This window comes from Theropithecus gelada, chromosome 15 (assembly GCF_003255815.1).
Source record: "Theropithecus gelada isolate Dixy chromosome 15, Tgel_1.0, whole genome shotgun sequence".
NCBI classification, from domain to species: domain Eukaryota; kingdom Metazoa; phylum Chordata; class Mammalia; order Primates; family Cercopithecidae; genus Theropithecus; species Theropithecus gelada.
The window spans coordinates 31,469,671-31,480,957 of NC_037683.1; the positions used below are offsets into that span (position 1 = coordinate 31,469,671).

General features: G+C 43.5%; 1 pseudogene; it reads left to right on the forward strand.

Moving 5' to 3' along the window:
* Nucleotides 1-5,651: 5,651 nt before the first annotated feature.
* On the forward strand, nucleotides 5,652-10,562 carry LOC112608516 (annotated as a pseudogene).
* Nucleotides 10,563-11,287: the final 725 nt, after the last annotated feature.

Sequence of the window (11,287 nt, forward strand, 5' to 3'; positions counted from 1 at the left end):
TGTTTGTTTGTTTGTTTTGAGACAAAGTCTCACTCTGTCACTCAGGCTGGAGTGCAGTGGTGAGACCTCGGCCCACTGTAACCTCTGTCTCCCGGGTTCAAGCAATTCTCCTGCCTCAGCCTCCTGAGTAGCTGGGATTACAGGTGCCTACCACCATGCCCAGCTAATTTTTGTATTTTTTGTAGAGATGGGGTTTCACCATGTTGGCCAGGCTGGTCTCAAACTCCTGGCCTCAAGTGATCCACCCACCTTGGCCTCCCAATGTTGGGATTACAAGCGTGAGCCACCAAGCCCGGCCTCAATCAACTTAATCTGATTGACATTTTTAGAACATGCCAAGAACATGCCACCCAACAACAGAAGAATATACATTGTTTTTCAGTTCACATGGAACATTCAACAAGATAGTTGATATTCTAGGCCATGGAATAAAATTAACAAATTTAAAAGAGTTGAATTCAGACAAATTGTGAATAATATTCTACTATTCTACTACCATATTAGTATAGATGGTTACTGACTTCCAATGATTGACTCAAGATTTTCAACTTCACAATAGCGTGAAAGCAATATGCATTTAGGAGAAACCATCCTTTAAATTTGCAATTTTGATCTTTTTTCAGGCTAGCAATATGCAGCATAATATTTTCTCACAAGGCAAGGCAGCGGCAGCAAGCCACAGCTCCCAATCAGCCATGCAATCACCAGGGTAAACAACAGATTCTCAACCATGAACTGTGTTACCAGACTGCATTGGGCCATTCTTGCATTGCTATGAAGAAATACCTGAGATTGAGTAATATATAAAGAAAAGAGTTTTAATTGGCTCTTGGTTCCACAGGCTGTACAGGAAGCATGATGCTGGCATTTGCTCAGCTTCAAGGGAAGCATCAGGAAACTTACAATCATGGCGGAAAGCAAAAGTGGAGCCTACATGTCACGTGGCCAGAGCAGCAGGAAGAGAGAGAGGGGAGAGAGGGGGAAGTGCCACTCACTTTTAAACAACCAGATCTCACAAGAACTCTCTCAATATACAACACCAAGGGGGGATGATGCTAAACCATTCATGAGAATTTAGCTCTGTGATCCAATCACTTCCTATCAGGCCCCAACTCCAACATCGGGGATTACAATTTGACATGCAATTTGGGCAGGGAAGCAGATCCAAACCATGTCATAAATGATTTTGCCCAACTATAGGCTATGTAAGTGTCCTGTGCATGTTTAAGTTAGGCTAGGCTAAGCTATGATGCTCAGTAGGTTAGGTGTATTAAACGCATTTTCAACTTACTGCATTTTCAACTTATTATGGGTTTACTGGCACATACCCCCATTGTAAGTCCAGAAGTATCTGTATTTTACAGGAAAAAAATATGGAAGATTTCTTATGACCTTCATTGGTACGTGGGTTGGGGTGTTAGAGGAGCTATTTACTTTCTGCTATACACTTTTGTATTTCAATAGTTAATAAGGTCTATATATTATTTTGAAATCAGAAAATAGTCCTGGGGGCTTTCTATTCTCACTGCTTGACAGGTATAGATATGTTTTTCTTCATCAGTAACCCAGATCTCTCAAGTTTCCCCCTGGCTTGGAACACTTAACTCGCTAGACTATTGGGACCCATGATTCCAGTACTGTTAAAACTCAATGCCCTTTGGGTACACTCAAGCACAAAGATGGAAACGATAAACATGGGGATTCCAAAAAAGGGAAGGGGAGGGGAGGAAGGGTTGAAAACCTACCTATTGGGTACTATGTTCACTACCTGAATCATTAGAAGTCCAAACCTCAGCATCATACAATATATCCAGGTAACAAACCTACACATGTACCCCCTGAATCTAAAAGAAAAAAACAGGCCGGATGCAGTAGTTCACACCTGTAATCCCAGCACTTTGGGAGGCCAAAGCGGGTGGATCACCTGAGGTCAGGAGTTCAAGGCCAAACTGGCCAACACAGTGTACTAAAAATACAAAAATTAGCCAGGTGTGGTAGCGCGTGCCTGTAATCCCAGCTACTTCGGAGGCCAAGGCACGAGAATCGCTTGAAACTGGGAGGCAGAAGTTGCAGTGAGCCGAGATCGCACCACTGAACTCCAGCCTGGGCAACAGAGCCAGACCCTGTCTCAAAAAAAAGAAAAAGAAAAAAACACAAACGAATCAAAACAAGAAATCTAGTGCCCTCAGCTCCCTTCATCTCACTGCCTCTCTTGGTTCATGCCTCGTTTCTGGCAGCAGGTGGCCATCACCTTCTCCAAACCAAGAACCAAAATCATGGTTCTCATGTTAGGTTTTATGTATTTTTTTTCATTAACTGACTTCTCCTTTACTGCTTTGGGTTGGGGATAAATCAGTTATGTGAATTTTCCTCTTGTTTGAATTATGTAGAAACCAGGAATGTACTCCACTTGTGAGTAGAAAGAACACAGAACTTTGTGTCAGAGATCCAGATTTAAATCACAGTCCTGTCACTTACCAGCTGTGTGACTTTGGGCAGTTTATTTTATTCTCTGGGCCTCAGTTTTCCCATCTGTAAAATGATTGGAGAGAGACTAAAATGATACACTTGCAAACACTGTAGTCATACCTCTTCTCCTTCTCTATCCACCAAGGAAAGTTCTGTCTTTCCTTGGGGAAAGGAAAGGGAAAGGGGAAGGAGAAGGAGAAGGAGAAGAAAAAGAAGAGCTGGGAGCAGTGGCTTACACCTGTAATCCCAGCACTTTGGGAGGCTGAGGCAGGCAGATCACCTGAGGTCAGGAGTTCAACCTGGCCAACATGGTGAAATCCCATCTCTACTAAAAATACAAAAATTAGCTGGGTGTGATGGTGGGCACCTGTAATCTCAGCTACTCAGGAGGCTGAGGCAGGAGAATGACTTGAACCTGAGAGGCGGAGGTTGCAGTGACCCGAGATAGTACCACTGCACTCCAGGCTGGATGACAGAGTGAGATTCTGTCTCAAAAAAAAAAAAAAAAAGAAAAAAAAAGAAGAAAAGAAAGAAAAAGAAAAGAAAAAGAAAAAAAGAGTTTTAGAGGAAACTGAAACAGGAATGTTTATTTTTTTAAAACCAAGTTAGCTTGAAAGATTTGGACTGTGAGTTTGGACTGGGGAAAGAGAAGCTGGGTGTGAGACAGGTGACTGGATGAATGGATGGTTGATAGATGAGAGACAGAACAAATAGGAAGGGAAAGGGAGGAGAAAGGAAAGAGAAGATAAAAGAAGAAAGAGGAGAGAGTTTATGTAATGATATACTCTCTTCAGTCCTTTTTAAGGGACAGAAGTAAAAGTTCAAATTATTTTGCAATGCCAGATTGCCATTTCTCAGCATGCAATGGTGCCTAGAAGAGGCCACTGAGTAATGCTAATTTTGTATAGGCCACAGAGGAATAACCCTTTTAGCTCTCACAGAGGTAGAGAAGGTCCAATGAGATCATAGATACAAAATTATAATTGTTTTACTATTAAGTTTCTTTTGGCTTTCCAGTTGAATCTGAGCTCTGATAAGTTACCCGATGTTGTGAACACCAAATAGCTCGGGTAACAGGGAAATTGTAGAATCACACAGTCTTTGCTTAGATCTTTGAGGAAGGTACAAATGTCACCTTACACATCTTTCAATCAGTCAAGCCCTACTGCATTGGTTTTGATCATGGGATCTCTCTTAGCCTGCATCCCACTGTAAGGCCAAACTCTCCTTTCTCTTCTTCTCTCACTAGACTGAACATTTTAAGGAAGGGATGCTGCTGCTCATCTCTGTGTACCCCCACCCAACAGGAATCTGAAACATGCTAGGTAAATAAATTTGGGATATTACGAGTCATTAACAGATGTTCTCTGTGTCTGTTTCTGTCTCTGTCTCTGTCTCACTCTTACTCTCTCTCTCACACAAACACACACATACTCAATGGCTTGAACTTATATACAAACCTAGGGTGAAAGGGAAGAGGGGCAGATCCCTAAGCTGCATGAGAAAACCTGGAGTTGACTAAGTTTCTGCCATCAGGAGGAATGAGTGCCCAAGAAAGAGTTTAATTAAAGTTACAGAAAAATATGACCAGGTGCAGTGGCTCATGCCTGTAATCCCAGCACTTTGGGAGGCCGAGGCAGGTGGATCACACGGTTAGGAGTTTGAGACCAGCCTGACCAATATGGTGAAAGCCCGTCCCTACTAAAAAAAACAAAAATTAGCTGGGTGTGGTGGTGTGCACCTGTAGTCCCAGCTACTCAGGAGGCTGAGGCAGGAGAATCACTTGAACCCAGGAGGCGGAGATTGCAGTGAGCTGAGATAGCGCCGCTGCACTCCAGCCTAGGTGACAGAGCGAGACTCCGTCTAGAAAGAAAGAGACAGAGAGAGAGAGACAAAGAGAGAGAGAGAGAGAGAGAACTAACTTTGTTTTACAGACCTGAATTCTGAACCCCAAAATTCATACTCACTACAAGTGTTTGTTGAATGAATGAATGAATGAATGAATGAATGTGGGTAGGGAGGTTCTGCTGTAGCAAGCTCTTGGTGGAGCAGTCTCGGCTGCTCTCCAAGGAAAATGGTAATTATGAAAAAGAGCATCTACTTTTTAGTCCTTTCTGGGCCACTTATTATCTGTGGTTCCTTGAGTAGGTTACAAATTTCTTGGAACTTCAGTTTTCTGGTTTGTAAAGTGGGGATAATGATACCTGATCTGCCCTCCTTACAATGTTATCATGAGGATCAAGTAAGATAACATATGTGAAGGTACTTTATATGAGATTATAATAAGGGCATGGGAATCACTCCTATCTTGTGGTCCAAGAAGCAAGAGAAAAGTAAATGAACTCAAGGATCGGAGTTCCATGGTACCCCTCTTGTCAACCAAACTGTTTTTCTAGAACTGGCAAGGAACAACAACGCTTTCCCTGGAACCACATCACATCAGTGTTAACTGGCGGATATCAATGATCACACTCTCAACATCAGCAAAGAACACTTCATCAGGAAGAAATTCTCAGGGCATGAAGCAGATTTATTTTCATTGTGAAATTGTCTGCCTGCTATGTGACAACAAGCTAAGCTCGGGGTGACTATTCCGGTAAAACACGTCCTGCGCTTAGCGCTGCTATTATGGGGTGGACAGACACGGCAAAGAATCAATTAAAACTCTGACACATTAAATGGAGCTCCAAGACCTGTTTCACAGGTTTCCCCAAAAGAAAATAATCATGTTACATTACACTTTGGAAGCCGATTGAGGCAAGATTTCTAAGACAAGTTCTGAGGTTTCCAAGGCAGACTTTAGCTTTTCTAAATCATTTTTTAAGTGCTATGTAAAGGATTACAGCATTCGATTCTCCAGTAGTCCAACAGCATCATGGGGGAGCAAGAGGGATTATCCTGTGGGCATCCTCCGGAAAACTGTAAGTTCCTTTCAAAAACTGCATTTAAAGAAATGATGAAAATATTACAGTGCTTACATTTATGCCCATTTTGAAGTGAAAGTCAACATTCAGGAAGGAAAATCGGAGGAATATTATATTAAAACTGAAATTCCTTTCTATGTTTATAACACGGCTCTAATACAAAAAGAGGCAGCCATTGCATAGGAACTCCCTTTTAGGAGAAATTCTGGAATTTCAGGAAGTCTCACAAAAAGTGAATGAGAGGGCTAATGGTAGAATATGAATAATGTTTGTGGTTATCGTGGCTTAAACTACACTTCTATGACAGCAAGTGGGAACGATAATGATAAGAACAACGTGGTTTTGGCTCAGTCAGACATCCGTGTAAACCATCTCTCGCTCTCATTGCCTGAATAATTTCTCTCAACCTGAACAAATAGAAGATTTTGAAGTTCGGGCAGAAGGGCTGCCTACAAATGAGCTTCAGTGGAAATAAAGAATTGAACAGGACCAAAGGAAGTCAAGTGTAAGCAATGATCATTATTGAGGGACCAGTGAGGCTTGCCAACACAATTGGCGTGTCAGGAAGTTATCTGGAGGACTCGGCTAAGCCCTAATCTTTCAGATTAATTCAGAAGCAAAGAACTAGAAAGAAAAGACAATGTGAGAGTAGAGTGTAGATGTCATAATTCCAAGTCATTTCACCAGGAGAGAGAGAGCCAGGCAGACAGAGAGAAAGAAAAGGAAACCTGGAATATATAGACAAGACTCGACCTGCCCACTCACATGTTCAGCTTTGGTTTAGAGCAGGACATTTTCAGAGGAAATGCTCTCATGGTGCAGGAATCCGTTCAGCTAGGAAAATAAAAATGTTTGACAATTCTGTTCAAGTAATCTGCCCTACATCTTTTCTTTTTAAGTGTAAGGAGTTGAGGAGGGGGTTGGAAACTGCCTTTTCAGCCAAGGGTACTACTCACTATAATTTTTTTAGAAAGACCTTTTGGTTCTTTTCTTGTTTAAGTTGCTATGTAAATCCTCAAAGACCCCTCTACTACTTGGAAAAATACTTTTTTGCACAATAATATGTACTTGTGTTTGTTAATGCTTTCTTAATCTTTTTAGAATGGAAGCTTTGTAGGCTATTGATGGGGGCTCAGAAAATGCCAGGACCTTGGAGTCTTGGAGTCCTGCCAAGGTCCTTGGGGCTACAAAGAGGAAGGGTGTTGAGCCAGGTCCATGCCCTGCCCTGCACTCTTCCCTTCCCTCAAACGCACACTCTAACCACACTGATCTTTCATTTGTGACTTCATATTGGGGTTGGGAGGAAGGGGGGTGGGGAATATTTCCACAACTTAAAGCAAACAAAAACATTAAATATCATTAAAATATTCAATCTTCTCATTGACAGAGGGGAATTTAACTTCCCAGAGATTTACAATAAGTTAATCAAAGGCAAGCCAGCAAGAGAAGCCAGGTCTAAGGGGAACTAGTTCTACCATACCTTTTTCCTTTCCCTTTGTTTAAAGGAGTTGGCAAGGTCTTTTCTGCCTTACCTACCCCTACCCACACTTAGCTCTTCTCATATTCAAAGCCTTACATACACCATATCTTCCCTAAGGATAAAGCTGTCTGTAAGCCATCCAATCCCACAAACATTTATTGAGCACCTTTGTGCAGCCGTGTGCCAGATGCTGGAGACTCACAGATGACACAGTCCTTGCCCTTGGTTACTTATACAGCCTGTTATAATTAAAGACGTCGTATCATTGTGCTTTGACAAAAATTGTCTTGAATGTACTGTATTATTGGAACACAAGAGAAAGGAGGGGAAATGGTTTGATGGTTCTTCAAAATGTGAAACAGAATTACTGTGCAACCCCGTAACTCCATTTGCAGGTTTATACCCAAAAGGATTGAAGATCGGTATACATGGATATGCATACACCATTCACAATGGCCAAAAGGTAGAAACAACCCAATGTCCATGAATGGATGAATGGATAAACAAGTTGTATGATATATCCATACAACAGAATATTACTCAGCCATAAAAAGGAATAAAGTTCTCATAAATGTGACCATGTGGATGAACCTTGAAAACATTATGTTAAGTGAAAGAAGCCAGACAAAAGGTCAAATATTATTATTATTCCATGTATATGAAATATCCAGAATAGGCAAATCCATAGAGACAGAAAGCAGATTGGTGGTTGCCAAGGGCTAAGGGAGTAGAGAATGTGGAGTGACTGCTTCATGGTACAGGGTTTCCTTCTGGGGTGGTGAAAGTGCTCTGCAACTAGATAGTAGTATCAGTTGCACAACATTGTAAATGTACTAAACGTCACAAATTGCTTGTTTAAGTGGTTAATTCTATGTTATTGAATTTCACCTTAATTTTAAAAAGAGAAAGAAAGAAAAAGAGGAAGTAGAGGATTTGTGTCCAGGTGTGGTGGCTCATACCTGTAATCTCAGCACTCTGAGAGGCTGAGGCAAGCAGATCACTTGAGGCCAGGAGTTCAAGATCAGCCTGGCCAACATGGTGAAACCCCGTCTCTACTAAAAATCCAAAAATTAGCTGGGTTTGATGGCATGCACCTATAGTCCCAGCTACTCAGGAGGCTAAGGCACCAGAATCACTTGAACCTGGAGGCGGAGGCTGCAATGAGCTGAGATCACGGGATTACACTCCAGCCTGAGCGACAGAGGGAAATTCTGTCTCAAAAAAAGAAAAAAAAAAGGATGTGAAAAAAACAGAAAATAAGCTTACCAGATCAACTGACGATCAGCTCTTGCAAGCCTGGAATGTCTTTGGACTTTATTTATTCTAGGAGAAGTGGGAGAGCTAGTAAGGATTTTTAAGCAGGAACATGACTAGATCAGGTCTATATTTTACACTGAAAATTTTTAGTGGAGGCTGACAACAGCAGGGAGGTTCCTGGACCCAGGGAAACGACATGTGAAGTCTGCCAGCCAGTGAATGATCATAAAGAATGTACCAGAATATGAAATACCTGCCTGATCATGTTTCAGTTAAGTCGTTGTAACGATCTTTCACAAAATTCAAACTCAGGAATATTAACTGGGATGAGAAATACGAGTCACAACTCTTTTCAAATTGATTTTTAAAATACCATAAGCCCATCTTTTCGCACATCCTACCAGCTTTGGCATCCCACAGAGCTTTTAAAGTAAAATTAACCCACTTCATCTTCCTCCAAAGATTACTCATAAAGACCTGTCTTTGAACAAATACTTCACCAAGTAAGCCTGTTTTTTATTAGAGCAAAAGGCAGTCCAAAAATAGGTTTAGAAAAAGAGCTATGATCCACGATTAATACACTTATTTTTCTCAGTCTCAATTTTAGTCACTTCAGTATGTCCAAAACGACTGCACACTAACCTTTTTTTTTTTTGGAGACGGAGTCTCGTTCTTGTCGTCCAGGCTGTCGTGCAGTGGCGCCATCTTGGCTCACTGCAACCTCGGCCTCCCAGGTTCAAGCGATTCTCCTGCCTCAGCCTCCCGAGTGCCTCAGCCTCCCGAGTAGCTGGGATTACAGGCGCAAGCTTCTACGCTCAGCCAATTTTTTTTTTTTTTTTTTTTTTTTTTAGTAGAGACGTGGTTTCACCACGTTGGTCAGGCTGGTCTCAAACTCCTGACCTCAGGCGATCCACCCGCCTCGGCCTCCCAAAGTGCTGGGATTACAGGGGTGAGCTACCGCGCCCGGCCACATTAACTTTTTAAGAGAGCCAAGAGTTCGATCGGTAGCCTGAGCGGAGAGTGGACCCCAGAGATCCCTGAGCAGCCCCCACCGCCGCCTCCGGCGCTAGTTACCATCACACCCCGGGAGGAGCCGCAGCTGCCGCAGCCGGCCCCAGTCACCATCGCAGCAACCTTCAGCAGCAAGGCCGAGACCTAGCAGCCGCCCACCGTCCCCGCCCTCAGCGCGGGTGACACAACACCAGGCACTATGGGCAGCGGCGTAGGAAGCGGTGGCCCAGGCGGCTTCACATCAGCGGCACCTGCCGGCGGGGACAAGCAGGTCACCGCAACTAAGGTTTTGGAAACAGTAAAATGGTTCAACATAAGGAACGGATATGGTTTCATACAGGAATGACATTAAGGAAGATATATTTGTACCCCAGACTGCCAAAAAGAAGAATAAACCCCAGGAGGTACCTTCGCAGTGTAGGAGATGGAGAGACTGTGGAGTCTGATGTTGTTGAAGGAGAAAAGGGTGCGGAGGCAGCACGTATTATAGGTCCTGGTGGTGTTCCAGTTCAAGGCAGTAAATATGCAGCAGACCGTAACTCTTATAGATGCTATCCACGTCATAGGGGTCCTCCACCCAATTACCAGCAAAATTACAAGAATAGTGAGAGTGGGGGAAAGAACGAGGGATAGGAGAGTGCCCCCGAAGGCCAGGCCCTACCACGCTGGCCCTACCGCAGGCGAAGGTTCCCATCTTCCTACATGCGGAGACCCTATGGGCGTGGGCCACGGTATTCCAACCCTCCTGTGCAGGGAGAAGTGATGGAGAATGCTGACAACCAGGGTGCGGGAGAACAAGGTAGATCCATGCGGCAGAGTATGTATCAGGGACATAGACCACGATTCTGCAGGGGCCCTCCTTGCCAAAGACAGCCTAGAGAGGACAGCAATGAAGAGGATAAAGAAAATCAAAGAGGTGAGACCCAAGGTCAGCAGCCACCTCAACGTCGGTACCGCCGCAACTTCAATTACAGATGCAGACGCCCAGAAAACCCTAAACGGACCGGGCGTGGTGGCTCACGCCTGTAATCCCAGCACTTTGGGAGGCCGAGGTGGGTAGATGACCTGGGGTCAGGAATTCGAGACCAGCCTGGCCAATATGGTGAAACCCTGTCTCTACTAAAAATACAAAAATTAGCCAGGCATGGTGACAGGCCCCTGTATGTAGTTCCAGCTACTCTCAAGGCTGAGGTAGGAGAATCACCTGAACTCGGGAGGTAGAGGTTGCAGTGAGCAGAGGTCGCGCCATCGCATTCCTGCCTGGGGGACAAGAGCGAGGATCTGTCTCAAAAGAAAAAGAAAAAGAAAAACAGAAAAGAAAAGAAAACCCTAAACCACAAGATGGCAAAGAGACAAAAGCAGCCGATCCACCAGCTGAGAATTCGTCAGCTCCCGAGGCTGAGGAGGGCGGGGCTGAGTAAATGCCGACTTACCATCTCTACCATCACCCAGTTTAGTCATCCAACAAGAAGAAATATCAAATTCCAGCAAAAAGAAATGAACAAAAGATTGCAGCTGAAGACCTTAAGTGCTTGCTTTTTGCCCGTTGACCAGATAAATAGAACTATCTGTATTATCTAAGCAGCATGGGGTTTTTATTATTTTTACCTAAAGATGTCTCTTTTTGGTCATAACAAATGTGTGGTTTTTTTTTTAAGCCGGTTTTTTTTTTCTCAATACGCCTTTAAAGGTTTTTAAATTGTTTCCTGTCTGGTCAGGTTGAGATTTTTAATAACTTCATTTTTAATTTGTTTGTTTGTTTGTTTGTTTTTGAGACGGAGTCTCTCTTTGTCACCCAGGCTGGAGTGCAGTGGCGCGATCTCGGCTCACTGCAAGCTCCGCCTCCGGGGTTCACGCCATTCTCCTGCCTCAGCCTCCGAGTAGCTGGGACTACAGGTGCCCGCCACCACGCCCGGCTAGTTTTTTGTATTTTTAGTAGAGATGGGGTTTCACCATGTTAGCCAGGATGGTCTCGATCTCCTGACCTCGTGATCCACCCGCCTCAGCCTCCCAAAGTGCTGGGATTACAGGCTTGAACCACCGTGCCCGGCCTCATTTTTAATTTGTAATAAAAGTTTACAACTTGATGTTTTCAAAAAAGTCAACAAACTGCAAGCACCTGTTAATAAAGGTCTTAACTAATAAT